This window comes from Lolium perenne, chromosome 5 (genome assembly GCF_019359855.2).
Source record: "Lolium perenne isolate Kyuss_39 chromosome 5, Kyuss_2.0, whole genome shotgun sequence".
NCBI lineage: Eukaryota > Viridiplantae > Streptophyta > Magnoliopsida > Poales > Poaceae > Lolium > Lolium perenne.
The window spans coordinates 75,047,721-75,066,197 of NC_067248.2; the positions used below are offsets into that span (position 1 = coordinate 75,047,721).

General features: G+C 45.2%; 1 long non-coding RNA gene across 1 annotated transcript; it reads right to left on the minus strand.

The window, feature by feature from the left end:
* Positions 1–1,062: 1,062 nt before the first annotated feature.
* LOC139831271 (uncharacterized) lies at positions 1,063–2,686 on the minus strand. Its single transcript, XR_011745964.1, has 2 exons — positions 2,612–2,686; positions 1,063–1,335 (listed from the first exon to the last, which is right to left on the minus strand). It is a non-coding gene; the product is annotated as an uncharacterized lncRNA (long non-coding RNA).
* Positions 2,687–18,477: the final 15,791 nt, after the last annotated feature.

Genomic DNA, 18,477 nt, shown 5'->3' on the forward strand with positions numbered 1-18,477 from the left:
ATCACCGATTTTGTTGTAGCCATTACTTTTCACGCAAAAAATGATACACCATCACCCATTTCTTGTAGCCATTACTTTTCACGCAAAAAACGATAAACCATCACCGATTTTGTTGTAGCCATTACTTTTCACGCAAAAAATGATACACCATCACCCATTTCTTGTATCCATTACTTTTAACGCAAAAGACGATAAACCATAACCGATTTTGTTGTAGCCATTACTTTTCACGCAAAAAATGATACACCATCACCCATTTCTTGTAGCCATTACTTTTCACGCAAAAAATGATAAACCATCAACGATTTGTTGTAGCCATTACGGTAAATGATAAACTATCACGAATTACCATTTCTTTTAGGCATTACTTTTCACGGTAAAATGATAAACTATATCACGAAGTTCCATTTCCGTCAAGATAGTCCGCATTACTTTTTGTTGAGACATATACCCCCACAACGGCCGTCTCCTCCTTAATTTATTGTGTAAACCCCCACAACGGTCATCTCCTCCTTAATTTATTGTGTAAACCCCCAGCAACGTTCACCTCCTCCTTATTTTATTGGTAAACCCCTACAACGATCATCTCTCCCTTATAAACACCCACACAGCCATCCCTTGTGTCAATAGGTTCTGCCTCTCTCTTCTTCGTTCACATACACTTGATCCATTGCCATGGCTTCCATGTCTCGGATGTGGACCGGAAGGGAAAGGGGAAGGGGAAGTGGATCATCATCATTGCCACCACCACCGTCAACACTGCCATTGATCATAGAGGAGTTCTTCATCGTCGTCTATGAAGACCCTTTGGTCAAGAAGGTACGTACGCGTTCCCACATATATGATGCATGTGATTAATTATGGGCATGTTCTAAAAACCTTTAATTTCAAACGATCGGCGCTCGATCTCTTTGCAGGAACTCCCAAAAAATTTGCAGACTATCTTGACGGCTAGGAGCCAGCTAAGGTGTATCTACGAGCAGCTGACTGCGGTCCTCGTCTCTGGACCATGGAGGTCCTATTTGACGGACAAGGCCGGATGTACCTCGATGTGCGCGAAGATTCACACACGTGATGCCAGAGGAATTAACACGAGCGGTAACATTACAACAGGATTACAATAGAGCCCACAAGAAACATATATTACAACAACGACTCCAACGAGTCAAGATACAAATATACAATACAAATATCCAAACCATACAGAAGGTCAAATACGTCCGAGTACGGACAAGATACAAATTGGAGTAAGAGTCCTGAAGATAACCAATGGCGTCCATAACCCTGCCCAGGCCAAGCCGGAAGGGTAACCTTGCTAACGTCGTCATCTCGTACCTGTCAAAGTCGGGCCATCGGTTGCCGGCAAAAGGAAGGAAGCAAAAGAGAAAGAGGAAAGGCGAGAGTAAGTACCAAGGAACGAACTCCGGCACGTACTTAGCGAGACTAGAAATGGCTCTTTTCGCCTGGGCGAATATATATATCGCCTGGGGCTATATGGTAGGTTTAGCAGCAGCAAAACTATAACCAATAGAGACACGCTACAACATCCGTCTACTCAGAGAAGATAAGAGAGCGCATAAGATAACAGATAAATACTACACAAACATAACCCAGCCGATTACACATATCCCCTTCAACAAAGCGAAGAGGCAATGTAAAAGGCACTCAACAGTGGACAAATTTTATTAGGTATCGGTTGTAGTAATGCTATATTACTACACAAGTTATTATTAGATTATTAACAATAAGTATAATGTGCAAGTTGTTCTATGATCAAGCCATATAATTCCAAGTCGTCCATAACCGCGGACATGGCTTATCGATAAGATGTACACCCTGCAGGGGTTGCCCAAATGTAACCATTCGCATGCTCGAACCCACTTACTACAGGTGGAGTCTCACAACAAGACCGTTCCCAATGCAAGAGAATGTTTAAGGGGAGCCACCCCACTAAGCTACCCGTGACGAAGTTCGGCCGTACTCCGATACGGACCCAGAGGTTTGTGTCAAGGCTAAGCTAAGTGTGAACAACCTGCTGTCGCTAATCGTTCCACGATATGAGTACAGTACATAAATAAGCACCCGAAGGCAACAGGAAGTAATCGTGCATCGTGCATATGGGCAAATAAAACCAAGGTTGTGGCTCCCAATAAACAGACTCGAGGAAAGGTAGTGGGTGATGGGGGTCCCACTCCCCCCACGTACGGGTAGAGCGCTCAATCTCGGAACAGATAACAAGAACTCGGGTCCTAGGGGACATTAGCAAGTCAAAGTTCCGATGCTTTCGCAAAGGGGCTCACAGATGCATCTGCTTACAATTTTAGTTGTTAACAATAAAGTAAAGTGTGAATATCTCCAACAACTGATGTAGCATGTGATAACCTCCCAACAACCCAACATATCCCGATAACAGATCGAGATAACAACAGAGCCTAAAGACGCCTACGACTCACAAGGCTCAAGCATCAAGCAACGGCTATGGTTAAGGAAAGATATATATAGGATTATTATGGTAAACAACTAGAATAGGACACGTGACTCGATAAAGAATCGCAACATAAGGATAGCAATGCGAGGGAGAGTATATAATAGGTGAAGAGAGAGAGCTCGCCTGTGAAAAGCTGCAGAAGGACTTGTCGTATCTCACAACACCACTTCGCGATCCTATCCGAGAAGAAGCAAACGCTGGAACAAACAACGGGTGCAAGTCTGACTACTACGGAAGAAGAATCAGCATGATCAAGATGATATGCATGACATGGTATGGATGATGCGGTGCAACTTATCCATATTAATCGGGATCGGAACCCGGACAAACAATTATTATGTTCGCGTTATTTTTCTATCGGCAATATTAAATGTTGATTAGCATGGCAATACATGGCATGAGTGAGCTACTTCAAAGTTAAATGGAACCGGGACAACATTTATATAATATCCCACATATTCCATATGTTACATATTAGGTGATAATGCAAACTACCACGAAATTATATGATGCATGGTGCAATAGAAAGCATGGATGGCATATTCATGTTCAACACATTTTTCTGATCAAGTTTCATATAAAACATGTTTTATTTCGAGTTACAGTTTGAGAGATATGATTTTTGCAAGATATAAATATTTGCAGCAAAATAAAAGAGAAACAAATGTGCAGGCGACGAGCTGGGCCGGGCCTGTGTAGAGGCAGCGGCGGATAGCGGCCTGCTGCACGCTGGGCGATGGCTACACCGGGAGAGATACGGGCCGAGGCCCATTGGCAAAACTGGATCTGGGAAAAACAAAAAGGGATGAGTTTTCTGGCTCTGAGGGATTCGAACCGTGGATCTCATGGGTGAGGAGCGAAGGTCGAACCATTAGGTGATAATGCAAACTACCACGAAATTATATGATGCATGGTGCAATAGAAAGCATGGATGGCATATTCATGTTCAACACATTTTTCTGATCAAGTTTCATATAAAACATGTTTTATTTCGAGTTACAGTTTGAGAGATATGATTTTTGCAAGATATAAATATTTGCAGCAAAATAAAAGAGAAACAAATGTGCAGGCGACGAGCTGGGCCGGGCCTGTGTAGAGGCAGCGGCGGATAGCGGCCTGCTGCGCGCTGGGCGATGGCTACACCGGGAGAGATACGGGCCGAGGCCCATTGGCAACACTGGATCTGGGAAAAACAAAAAGGGATGAGTTTTCTGGCTCTGAGGGATTCGAACCGTGGATCTCATGGGTGAGGAGCGAAGGTCGAACCATTAGGTGATAATGCAAACTACCACGAAATTATATGATGCATGGTGCAATAGAAAGCATGGATGGCATATTCATGTTCAACACATTTTTCTGATCAAGTTTCATATAAAACATGTTTTATTTCGAGTTACAGTTTGAGAGATATGATTTTTGCAAGATATAAATATTTGCAGCAAAATAAAAGAGAAACAAATGTGCAGGCGACGAGCTGGGCCGGGCCTGTGTAGAGGCAGCGGCGGATAGCGGCCTGCTGCGTGCTGGGCGATGGCTACACCGGGAGAGATACGGGCCGAGGCCCATTGGCAACACTGGATCTGGGAAAAACAAAAAGGGATGAGTTTTTCTGGCTCTGAGGGATTCAAACCGTGGATCTCATGGGTGAGGAGCGAAGGTCGAACCATTAGGTGATAATGCAAACTACCACGAAATTATATGATGCATGGTGCAATAGAAAGCATGGATGGCATATTCATGTTCAACACATTTTTCTGATCAAGTTTCATATAAAACATGTTTTATTTCGAGTTACAGTTTGAGAGATATGATTTTTGCAAGATATAAATATTTGCAGCAAAATAAAAGAGAAACAAATGTGCAGGCAACGAGCTGGGCCGGGCCTGTGTAGAGGCAGCGGCGGATAGCGGCCTGCTGCATGCTGGGCGATGGCTACACCGGGAGAGATACGGGCCGAGGCCCATTGGCAACACTGGATCTGGGAAAAACAAAAAGGGATGAGTTTTCTGGCTCTGAGGGATTCAAACCGTGGATCTCATGGGTGAGGAGCGAAGGTCGAACCAGATGGGCTACCTGCTGTTATTGATTTAGAAGAGGCCTCATGAAAGAAAACCATCTGCGCCTGCGGGATCTGAATGAAAAAGAAGAAAAATGAATATAATTGACCACCGTGGTGATTTGATCTTGGGATCTGATGGGTAACAAGACCAGGATGTTACCACTGCGCTGCTTGTTTGGATGCTGATGGGATTCGAACCGTGGATCTCATGGGTGAGGAGCGAAGGTCGAACCAGATGGGCTACCTGCTGTTATTGATTTAGAAGAGGCCTCATGAAAGAAAACCATCTGCGCCTGCGGAATCTGAATGAAAAAGAAGAAAAATGAATATAATTGACCACCGTGGTGATTTGATCTTGGGATCTGATGGGTAACAAGACCAGGATGTTACCACTACGCTACTTGTTTGGATGCTGATGGTTCTGGGTCGCCCGACATCTAGAAGCAGAGGGAGGCGGAGCTCGGGCATGCCGGCCATGGAGGACGACCCTGGTCGGAGAAGAACTCGATGGCTGCGAGCGAAACAGCACGAGCACGAGGGCGTCGGGGGTGCGCCTGGACACGGGGAAGCTGAAGGTTTGCTCGGTTTCACCAAAGGAGGAGGAAGGCGGCCGGAATCGACGCCGGAGCATGGCGGCCATGGAGGAGAAACGGCGACCTTGCGCTCGATTGAGGGCCTCCCGAAGCAATTCCTTGTACCCAGACGAAGAGGACGACGAGGCGCATCCGCCGGTGCCCTCGGAACGGCGGGGCGTGGCCTCGAGCGGCGGCGCCATGGTGAGGACGACGGTGGCAGTGAGCTTTTCTGGTGTTCTGTTCGTGGAAGGGAAGAAGAAAAGGGGAAGAGAGATGGTGGCGGCGCGAGAGGGAGGAGGGGAGATGGAGCTAGGGTTTGGTGGGGATCCGGAGAAGGATAAAGAGGGGGGATGGAGAGAGGTGGGGATCGGTGGTGGTGCGGTGTTGTCCAAGGCAGAGGGGAAAAAGGAGCTCACGCTCCTCTCGTGAGGTGGGGAAAGAAGACGACAAGGGAAAGAAGAAAAACGAAGGGGTATGGGCCAGGAAGGTGGGCTGCACCAGGGCAGAGAGAAGAGATGTGCTGGGCCGCCGGGGTGGGACTAGGTGGGCTGCAAAGAGGGAAAAGAAGAGGAAAAGGGCCCTGGGTGGTTTTCTTATTTTAAAATCTTTTCTCTTTTCAAAACTGTTTTGCAAGTTGAGTTTGAATTCAATTCAAAAAAAGTTTGAATTTGAAACAGAGATGGGGAGATAGAGAACAAAGTAATTAAAATAATATTGTATTTGTTTTGATTTTAGGGTTTGTGAAATGAAAGAGGAGAGGGGGTTTATTAAACCATATGAGAGGGGAAAACGAAATAGTTTTTATTTAAAATAATTTTATTTTGTTAAAATCATGTGGATGATATGACGCATGATGCATGATGATGCACAAAAGAAAAACAACAAACAATTCTAATAGGGGTGCTACCCGGGACCGTTACACCGGTGCCTTTCCTGCAGCTATTTGGCTCTTGATTCCGTCAATACTAGCATTTCCCTTATGTGCTTCTTTGATTTGGCTAATCAAGGTAGGCTGAAGCTCTATGCTTGCGAGGTATCCTTCGCTAACTAGCTCCAATATAAACTGCTCAAATTCTTGATACAAGCTAGGTTGCTCGTCTGCGATCATGGAGTTCAGCTGACACGGTTGTCTACTCAAAGCATCCGCTACCACATTGGCCTTGCCGGGGTGGTAGTGAATCTCTAGATCATAATCCTTGATTAATTCTATCCATCTTCTTTGCCTCATATTCAGCTCTTTCTGGGTGAAGATATACTTCAAGCTCTTGTGATCCGAATAGATCTCGCATCGATTACCCATGAGGTAATGACGCCAAACTTTCAAGGCTAACACAACTGCTGCAAGTTCTAGGTCATGGGTTGGGTAATTCTGCTCATGTTGCTTCAGTTGCCTTGACAGATATGATATCACTTTTCCTTCTTGCATCAACACACATCCAAGACCAATCTTGGAGGCGTCACAGTACACGTCAAAAGGCTTGGTGATGTCCGGCATGATCAATATTGGGGTTGTGGTTAGTCTTGCCTTGAGCTTCTGGAAACTTTCCTCACATTTGTCAGTCCATTCAAACTTCTTGTCGTTCTTCAACAGTTGAGTCATCGGTCTTACTATGCTCGAAAATCCTTCAACGAATCTGCGGTAGTATCCGGCTAATCCAAGAAATGCACGGACTTCAGTCTGAGTGGTTGGGGTTTGCCATTCTGCAACGGTCTTGATTTTTGCGGGGTCCACGGCAATACCTCCTGCAGACAAGATGTATCCCAGGAATCCTACTTCCTTCAACCAAAACTCACATTTGCTGAACTTGGCATACAACTTGTGCTGTCTAAGGGTTTCTAGGATGATTTCCAGGTGTTGCTCATGTTCCTCCTCGGACTTGGAGTAGATTAGGATGTCATCGATGAAGACAACGACAAACTTGTCCAAGAAGTTCATGAAGATCTTGTTCATGAGGTTCATGAAGTAAGCAGGGGCATTGGTCAATCCAAATGACATGACGTTGTACTCATACAACCCATATCTAGTGGTGAAGGCAGTCTTGGGAATATCCGTTGCACGAATCTTCAGCTGATGATAACCAGTCCTAAGATCGATCTTAGAGAACACTCTGGCACCGGTCAACTGGTCAAACAGGTCTTCTATCTTTGGCAAGGGGTACTTGTTCTTAATGGTGACATCGTTAAGCTTACGGTAATCCATACATAAACGAGTGGCACCGTCCTTTTTATCCACAAACAAAACTGGCGATCTCCAGGGTGACGCACTTGGTTGGATCAAACCTTTTGCTAGCATCTCATCAAGTTGCTTATTCAGCTCCACTAATTCTGCGGGGTTCATGCTGTAAGCTCTCTGGGCTATGGGTCCTGTTCCAGGGATTAACTCAATGATAAACTCGATATCCCAATCTGGGAGCATACCGGGTAGATCATCAGGAAACACATCAGGGTATCTACAGACGACCCTGATCTGATCCAAAGTGGGCTTGGCTAAACTCTGGTTACAGGTAAACTTTCTGGGCAGTCTTTCAGATATGTGCTCTACTAACACTCCGGTGCTACTAGTCATGGTGATGGCCTTCTTGGCACAATCAATCAGTCCATGATGCTTGGACATCCAATCCATACCCAGTACTACTTCCAAACCCTTTGTTCCCAGAACAATCAAATTTTCATAAAAATCTATTTCATGAATTCTGATAGGCACATCTTTGCAAATTTTTCTAGCTTTTGTAGTTGAACCGGGTATTTGAACTATCATGACATGCTTCAAACTGATGGGTTGAATCTTACTAGTGCATGCAAAATCCTCGGTAACAAATGAATGCGATGCTCCAGAATCAAACAACACTCTTGCAGGTACTGAGTTAACACAGAACATACGCAGCACGACATCTGGCGCTTCCTGGGCTTCTTCCGCACTCATGTGAAAGAGGCGGCCGCTGCGGTTGTTGGGGTTGTTGGGGGTGAACTTTCTGCCGGTGGAGACATGGCGTTGCTGCTGAGCAGGTGCTGCGGTGTTGGGGGCAGTCTTGGCCAATCTTTTGGGGCACTCATTGAAGTAGTGTCCCACGATTCCACATTCATAGCAGGTTATGGTGGACTTGTCCTTGGGGGCGACGGGGACAGCGTTGCTCCCAGTCCTTGGAGCAGTGTTGGTGTTGCTGCTGTTGCCAGGAGCTCTCATTGGTGCGCGGTTGAAGTGGTTGGTGTTGGCATGGTGGGGGTTGTTGCTGTTGTTGTTGTGGTGGCCTCCTGGCCTAGGGTGTCCTCCGCTCCGGTTCTGAAAACCCGGACGTGACATCTGCATCGGTGGCTTGTTGTTTCTGGGGGCAAACCCTCCGCTTGAGCTGGGGCAATACCTTGGGGTATTGCTGGGCCCATTCTGGTGCATCATACAGCGCTTGCGGTTTTTGTTGGCTTGTTTCAGTTTTCCCTCCATTTGGATGGCAGAGTCAACCAGGGCTTCAAGGTCAGCAAAAGGAATGTTGACCAGTACAGTCTGCATCAAATCGTGCAGTCCGTTCATGAATCTCTCCTTCATCTTCTAGGTGGTGTCGGTCTCATCCGGGGCGTACCTTGACAGAGTGAGGAATCTGTCGCGGTATTCCACCACGGTCATTCTGCCCTGCTTGAGTTCCCTGAACTCGTCCCTCATTTTCTTGATCAGACCCGGGGGCACATGATACTTGCTGAACTTGAGCTTGAAATATGCCCAAGTCATCATTTGTCCGGCATTCAATGCACGGGCACTCGTCCACCAGGCTCGTGCAGGTCCTACCAAGTAGTGCATAGCAAACATCACTTTATCATTGGCTTCCACTCCGGCAACTTCAAGATTGTTCTCCATGGTTTAGAGCCAATCTGTAACATCCCAAATTTTAAAAATAGAAAATGAATTTCCATTTTTCCAAAAATGAGAACCAACAAAAACTTTTCTGAATGAGGTGCTATGCATTCTACTTGTGCTTGATACTTGTGTTATTGCCATGATGGTTTGATTATTACATTGAACATAATTCCAAAACCCTAAACCCTAACCTTCTCAAGACCAAATAGGTCAAATATGAAGAAACTAAAATAAAACAAAAAGGCCTATGTGGGCATATAGCCCTAGTATGCAAATCTTAACTAATACCCTTCTTACTTTTCTAAATAGTGGTGAACCATTGTTAGACCCCACTAAACCCTAAACCTCATCTCTCTTCTCACCATCTATTTTAAACAAAATAAAAAGACATGAAATTAAATAAGAAAAGGGCCTATGTGCCTATGGCTATTTTTAGTAAAACTTCTACCTAGGCTTTTCTACCTTGTTTAGAGGTTTTGAAAACATCAACAAACCTAACCTAGTACTTACCAATCAAATCAAGTGAGAAACAAAAATAAAATAAACATATGCATAGAGGCATATGTGGCACATAGCCATATTACCCAATTTTGACCTATGCCCTCCTACCTTACCCTAATGGTTTGAAACCTTTACCAAACTCAATCTAATACTAAATAAACCCTAAACCATGCCTAAGTGAAGCAAAGAAAATAAGAAAATAAGAAAATAAGAAAAATGCACTTCATCACATATGTGGCTATGGCCAATTTTGCAAATCTTTAACCTAGACCCTTTTGGCTTGCCCCATTGGTTGTAAATGGTTATTAAACACTTATTAACACTTTTAGAATCAAAGAAACTCAAATCAAATCAAATTTGAAATCAAAATGAGCTCACATGCACTAATGGTCAAAATTGACAATTTTAATATCATACCCACTTTGAGCCCTTGCATCAAGAAATTCTCAAACCAAACCCTCCCAACTCTTTGCACCTCATCCAAGACCTCATCAAGATGAACATTTTTTGTGTTGACCACATTGACCAAATCATTGACCATTGCTCACATTAGTCAAGCCAAAATGCCACTTTGACACAAATTCTAGATTCCCTCCAATTTTAGAATTTTCACAAATCCTTTCCAAATCTCAAACCAAAGCCACACCTTGCTGCCCAACATCATTTAGAACCCATCCATCACAAAAATTGGTCAAAAGTCATCACACATGAGACCATAGCAAATAACCAATTTAAGTACATACAGGTACAACCACTATTTCAACCACCCTCCATCACATCACCTCTCTCTCCCTTCACCTCAGCCCTGCCCAACCATGTCTTGGCTCTCCCTCTTGACCTCACCTAGTGTGCATGGTCACCTCACATCAAAACCATGCCCCAAAATCATGTCATGTGTCACATACTCTTTGACAAATAATATATGTGCACACCCTAGACCCCTCTCACCTTGCCTACCATGTCTACTAGACTCACCTCACCCCCCCTTAAGCTTGCAGCACCTTTGTACACAAGAAAAGTATGCATAAAGCATCAATGCCATGCCATGCCACTCCAAATGACATCACCATGCCAACCCTTGTCCTTCTCCCTCTCTGGTCACCCTCCCCTTGTCAAGTTGACTCATCACACTCCCATGAACACCACTCTGCAGGATCTGACCCAAGAATAGCCTTGCAAGGACCCTTGCCAACCCATGCCATTCACATGATCACCACCATGCACCCACTTGCCCTGGCCCTTTTCCCTCCCTCTCACCATGTCATCTACAGTCCCCTGGACCCTAGACACCTGCCAGACATGGTCCTTGGTGGAGGAGAGCAAGGAATCGACCACCACACTCATGCCATGCCATTTGATCACCCACCCGTGGCCACCCTTGTCTCCCTGTGTGCACACTGCAACCCACCTGCTCCCACTGCGCCACCACACTCCTATCACCTCAGAACATCTCCTAGACACGATCGTTGACCTGCCCACGCACCAAGTGGACGCCACGACGTGACGCCCTCAAAGGACGCCGACGTCGGCCTCGTCCTCGTGAGCACTGCACACTACGTCTTCAGGCCAGCCACTGTGCACGCGTTCACCCCTCCCCAGTACCTCCCTGGATGACACCATGCCCGTGCCAGGGAGCCCTGCACCTGACGCGCCCGGCGACATGGCCACAATGCCGGCCATGCCCCGCCCCTCTCCCTGGACACTATATAAACCCCGCCCCTCGCCCTGGATAGCACCACACCATCTCACAGCCTCCCTCTCTTCCCCCTAGCGCCTCCCTCTCTTCCCCCTAGCGCCTCCCTCTTGCCCTCCTCGCAGCTCACCGGCGGCCACACCAAAAGCCGCCCAAACTTTCGCCACCATAGCCTCCAACACCTATACCACTTTGAATCCCTTGGAAAGAACTTTCCAACGCACCCAACCCCGCTTTAATCCGAGCTCCGAGGTGAAAGTTATGGCCCCCGCAAGATCCCTGGTTCGCGAGGAAGACGACGGCCCAGCGCCGTCGGATCGTCATCCGACGATCTGCGCGCCCTGCGCGCGGGCGACGTGCATGCGACATGCACGCCAGGCCCGGGCTGCAGCTGGGCCGGCCCAACTTCTTCCCGCCCCGTTTGAAATTTGAATTCCGTTGTATTCTTTTTTCCTTAAATTGCATACTGGTGCAGTACTAGAATTTAAATAGTTTCAAATATACAAATCCAATTTTAGTGATTCAAAATGTTCCAGAAAGCTTATGAAATGCTCTAACTAGTCCCACTGGTTTCACTCAAAATTTCATTCTAGATCCTCTACAATAAAAATGACAAATCAGTAACTTTTCAAACTTCAAATAAACCTCTAAAATCAACCATAAACTATTTTGAGGTGTTTCCACCTCTCATAAATCACATTTTATGTTGTCTTATTTATTATGTAATAAAACACTATATTTTTTTCATATGATCATGGGCTAGAGCAAAGTATTGCCTATGTAGTCAAAATCTAGCCCATTTAAACTATTTCAAAAATAGTATTTAAATTATATGAGGTGTAGCATCTCATTTAAATCATTATTTCAAGTGATTCAATATGAGTTGATGACTCATGTCTTCATGACCTCTTATTTTTTTATTTGAGAATATTAAATCATTGCCATAGTAGGATTTAAATTGTTCCAACTAATTATTAAATCATATGAGAGGTATCCCTCTCATTTAAATCTTTGTCTCAAGTAATTCTACATGAGGTAGAGACCATGGTCTATCAACTCTCATATTGAATTATTTGATGATATTAAATCATTACTATGTTGGTATTAAATTGCATGAGGTGCATCACCTCATTTAAATTATTTTCCCAAATGATGAGTATGAAGTGCTGACCTTGGTCAACATGAGTTCATATATTATCATATGAGGAAATTAAATCTTAAACAAGATTCAGTGAGAGGAAATTATTTTTCTTTAAAATAAAACAAAGTCAACCAACATGTTAATAATGTGGTGATGCTAGAATAGCTTGTGTGAACCATTTGTGTGATTAGTCTAGCACTTAAGTATTGTTTGGTGATTGTATCCTCGTATTCGTTTATAGACGCTAGTACCGGAGACTATCAAGAGGAGGAGGTTTTCTACCAAGAAGAAGAAGGAGAGAACTTTGATCACAACACCAACCAAGGCAAGCTAATATTCTTGCTAAGTGCAAAGCTCTACAAGAGCAAGGCACCACCACATTTTACTTTATGCTTAATGGTCCTATCCCAAGTTTTTAACTTACAAGCTTTATTGAAATTGATTTATCAAATTTACTTTTTGATTCATGATTCACTTGGTCTAGATATAGAGTAGAACAAGGGCATCAAACTTAGCCTAGAAAACTATAAGCTAGTTAGCACCCTTCATGACTAGTTGCTAGTGCTAACAAATAAAATTGACTACTCTAGATGGGAGTATGTAAAATGAAATGACTTTGAAAACCTTGGAATGATGAGTCATTATATTGAAAGATTTTTAAGGTGAATATGACTGGTGAATGACATGGTGAATTTTACAAAAACTGATGGTTGGGTTCGGATGCGATACCATTCCAATTTTGCAAGTACCCCCACAATACCTGATTATGGGTAAGGGCTTAACTAGAAGTTTATGTATTTTAGTATGGGTTCCCTCTAAACAAGCGTCATCGGGGTTATGCCAAAAGCTGCCTCTACAACAAAAGAAATGATGTGAAATGACGTGAAATGAGGTGACTGTCCGGCCCAAGCCCTGTGCAGTTCCCAGGCTGACTGTCTGTCTTCACTGGGAGGCCAAGCTCATGGGGAGAGGTGCCTATACTAGGATATGTAAGTGAAAGGTTATGGTTGGTAGTCCGCACACTGAGTGTGATAAATCAGGGCCAGTTAACCCTGACGGATTATTGCAAATGTTGTGGCACAAGTGTACGACCTCTGCAGAGTGTAGAACTATTCGAATAGCTGCGTCCACGGTTATGGACGGTTGGAAAGGCCATACGGTTCCGTCATCAGAACTTTTCAAAAATGTGACATGTGAAGGGTGACTTGTGACTTGAAAGGTGAATGGTGAATTTGACTTGAATCACAACAGAGTTGTGGGAATGACACTAATGTTCCCACTTGAGTTAGTTAGCAAATAAAGAGGTTTTTACTAAATGTTTGTGAACTAAAATTGGTTTTATGCAAATAAACTTAGAGCTTAGCACCCCCTTACTATAGTTGATAGTGCTTACATTAGTATTAGTTTGCGAGTACTTTAAAGTACTCATGGCTTTGTCCCTAGCTATTCAAATGGCCAGACTATGAAGGAGAGCAGCAGTACGAGGAAGATGGACAACAGGACATCTATGACAACTAGGACCACTCCTGACGTCAACAGTTTCCTGTGGAACAGATGGACCACAACCGCTATTACTTCGCTTCCGCTATGTGTTTTGTAATTGATCATTAGATCAACTATGTTGTATTAAGACTGGATCATGTGATCCCTCTGTGTAAGACAATTACGTGTTGTAATGAATGATGTGTTGTGATATTAATCTATTATGTCTCGCAAAAACAATATTCCTGGGATTGCGATGAATGGCATAATAGGCATCTGGACTTAAAAATCCGGGTGTTGACACAATTGTCCACATCAAGGGGTTCCTCAGTCTTGCTAAACACCGGTGGATTGGTGTTCTAGAAGTTCTTCAGCTTGGATCCCGGGTGATCATGGTTTCCATGGCCTTGGTTGTTCTGAGCGATCTGCTGCAGTGCAGCGATATTGGCTTGCCTTTCAGCTCTTTCAGCCTCTCTATCTGCCATCATCATCTGCAACATTTGCATCATCGCATCTTGATTTGTGCTGCGAGTTGGAGGGGCCATCTGAACATGGAGATAGATCATGAGACGAGAGGGAATTTTTCTATGGCTTATTTTGGGTAAAGTTCAAAAGTTTAAAACTTGAGTTCTTGATATGAACACACTTTTATTCATTCAAGGAGCACACATTACAAACTAACACATCGGATGGTTTGAAGAACCATTTCACCGTTCTACGATACAAGGGACTGATACAACTCACACCTACTCAAAGTGCTAATGTGAACTACTCTTCATCAACATTGATCGGGAAGGAGTCATCCATCCCGGCTTCCAGGTACTCATGGCCATCCTCATAAGGGTGGAAAGCCAGGTCTTCATCATCTTCCTCCTCATAGTCATTGTCGTTGCTCACGTAGGAGTATCCATCTCCCTGGGTATCTTCTCCTTCTCCCTCTCCCTCCAGGTCCTTGAGCTGGTCTTCCTGGGTCTTGACGGTCTCCTTCAGTGAGGCGATCTTGGCGCGGAGGCGAGCGATGGTGTAGTCCTTCTTCGCCTTCTCGCGGAAAAGAGTCTTGTGCTCCTTGGCAAGGATCTTGATGGTCTCAGCCTGCTGTCACTACAAGAAAAGTTCTGATAGACAACGTCCCAAAATCGTCAACTAAGGGGCATTTTTCGTCGCCTATGGGCCTAACCCGACGATATGGGTTCCGTTGTCGAAACTGCGTCAGGCAAAGTCCAACGACGATTTTTTCGGTCCGTCGCGCTTGGGCGCCCTTCCGCCACGGAAAATCGGACCGTTGCAGAAGTGTTTCCGGGAGCCCGTTGACTGCTGACGTCATGCAAACTGACACGTGGCAGACGCCGTTAATCGCGATTAACGGCGTTAACCGGCTGAAACCCCGTGGTAGATGGTAGGCCCACACGAGGCCTGCCACGTCTTAAGCGGGCCGGGCCAGATGACATAGTTTGACCGGTCAACTATATAGCTGGGCTGGTCCATTAGTTACGTGGGCCGGGCCTAACCTCTAAGGTTGACTGGTCAAAACTTAAATGGGCCGGCCCATTTAACATGTGGGGTCCACCTTACAGCAACTGGGCCGGCCCAAGAAGCAAGTGGGCCGGGCCAAAAACACAGGTGGGTCCCACTTTCCTGTTAAAAGGCCGACCCATTTAGTTTGTGGGGTCCACCGTATAGCAAGTGGGCCGGCCCAACAAGCTAGTGGGCCGGGCCAAAAACGCAGGTGGGTCCCACATTCCATTTACAGGGTCGGCCCATTTAGTATGTGGGGTCCGCCATATAGCAAGTGGGCTGGCCCAACAAGATAGTGGGCCGGGCCAAAAACACAGGTGGGTCCCACCTTCCAGTTAAAGGGCCGGCCCATTTATTATGTGGGGTCCACCATATAGCAAGTGGGCTGGCCCACCAAGCTAGTGGGCCGGGCCAAAAACACAGGTGGGTCCCACATTTCTGTTAATGGGCCGGCCCATTTGGTATGTGGGGTCCACCATATAGAAAGTGGGCCGGCCCAACAAGATAGTGGGCCGGGCCAAAAACACAGGTGGGTCCCACCTTCCTATTAAAGGGCCGGCCCATTTACCATGTGGGTCCACCATATAGCAAGTGGGCTGGCCCAACAAGATAGTGGGCCGGGCCAAAAGCACAGGTGGGTCCCTCTTTCCTGTTAAAGGGCCGGCCCAATTAGTATGTGGGGTCCACCGTATAGCAGGTGGGCCGGCCCAACAAGATAGTGGGCCTGGGCAAAAACACAGGCGGGTCCCACTTTCCTCTTAAAGGGCCGGCCCATTTAGTATGTGGGGTCCACCACAAAAGCAATTGGGCTGGCCCAACTAAGTAGTGTGTGGGGTCCACCTTAAAGCAAGTGGGCCAGCCCAACTAGAGTGTGGGGTCCACCGTCAATCAAATGGGCTGGCCCAATAAGTAAGTGGGCCAGCCCGTTTAGTTGCTGTTTATATGCCGGCATAATATGGGCTTTAGGAATTTGCGGGCAGGCACATATGTGATTTCGCTTAAATGGGCCGTTTAAGGGATGGGAATTCGTGATTTAGATACTGAGAATATTTACGCAGCATTGATTTCTGTCGGATAGCCTCACTTACCACAAGCACCAAAGAAAAAATGCGCGAAAGAACTATAAAAACTAACTAAATATTACATCAGCTGCAAGGCATTGAAAAAATATTACAGAACCCAGAGAAATTGAATGGTAATTAAACCTAGCAATACAATGAAGCGATCCGGCAATCTTTTAAGTTGTCCATGCAGCACCTATATCTGAAACAAAGACATTACAAGTTAAGACAACAACAATGGAAAGGCAAAGACACTACAATATTGTTTGCCAAAGAATTTGGAACTCATCATTTCGTCGTTATAACAAGATCATTGTAATGCGCACAATAAGCAAACAAAGAGTGCATGCCGCATACCAACAGCCAATATAACAGAGCATGTTAGAATGAAACAATGAGACTTACTACTGTCGAGTCCCATGCAAACCAACATGTTCGGGGAGTACAAAATTGGCATGAACAACGAGTAGCAGGCTATACATTTTGTAACATCGACTGAGCAAGATGAAGTTATGATGGCTACATCTACAGAGCAGGGAATGTAAACCAAAAAATAGAAGTTACGATGGCAAAAGCTAAAGAGGAGGGAATGTGAACCAACATGTGCCAAGTGCAATTACTTCATTTTGGCCGTGAACTAAATAATACTCCTGAACTTATAGTGAAGGGGATGCAAATCAAGATGTTTCGGGATATAAACTTGTAATGAGCAACACATAGAGGATAGTTGATGCTGGAGCTTAGGATGGACCAGATACAGAATATAGTGGGATCACCTGTGAACTTGTATAAGAGGGAATGCAAACCAATATGTTCAGCTTTCCATATGTGAGCGTCATGCCAAGTCAGAGAAACAAGTCAATAATGCAGCTTTTGAAGAACAAAATGGCACGCAAAATTATTATCTAGTAGTATGACAAGTTTATTTGTACTACAGGCTAGATAGAAGAGTGATAGCATGCCAAACTAAGTCCTTACTTTGTTAGCTTACAATGAACTAGATACAAAACAATGGCATCACCTGTAGTACATGGAATGCAAGCCAACATGTTCATGGAGTAAAAAATTGGCACAAACAACATAGTAGCAGGCCATAATTTTTGTAACAGCGACCGAGCAAGATAAAGTTATGATGGCTAGATCTACAGAGCAGGAATGTAAACCAAATATAGAAGTTACGATGCCAAAAGCTATAGAGCAGGGAATGCGAACCAACATGTGCAATTACTTAAAATTGGCCATGAACTAAATAATAGCAGGATGTTACTATAATACCTATAATTTTTGTAACAACGACTGAGCAAGATAGAAGTTATGATGGCTACATCTACAGAGCAGGGAATGCAAACCAAAATGTTCAATCGCTTAAAGTTAGCAATGAAGTAGAAAATAGCAAGATGTTACGGTCATAGCTAGGAATGAACTAAAAGAGCTTCAGACAAACAAGCATCTGAACCCAGAACATGGCGCTAAAACAAGGGACTTACATTAGGAGAAGCACTCTGTGGGAGTCACAGCAGATCTTCCTGGGGTTGATAGATCCGGTGATGAAGTACGCTACATGTGCTACTTGGGGTTGGAGAGACGGCCATTACACTTCATGGTTACTCATCTCATCTCAAAAACGTAACGGCGCGTAATTAGCACAAACAGGTTCCCAAAGATTAAACAAGAACTTGCAGGCAAGCAATAGAAAAGCGACAGTAGAAGAGTTTAGATCATGCACGGCGCCGGTGAAGCAGATCCGGTTCATGCACAGCGGTGTCGGTGAGCAAGATCCGATGCGGTGGACGACGGATCCGGCGAAGCGGCTCCTGGTGTGGAGCGATACCGCAGCTGAAGCGACTGCGGTAGACTGCTGGATGAGTATATGGTTTCGAGGTTGGCGGGATGATCCGGTCCGGTTGATGACGGCGTCGATGAAGCGGCTCGGCAGACAATGCGGATGACGAGGATCGCGAGGGCTCGGGTAGGCCAGGGAAGTCCGGCGGGGATGTTCCGGTGCGGTGGTCGTGGAGGTGGGAGAGAGAGGGACTTGGGAAGTTCCGGTGGGTGGTCTCAGAGGAGAGAGTGAGGGAAATGAATTTTTTTTCGGGGAGTTTCGGAGCTAGGGAG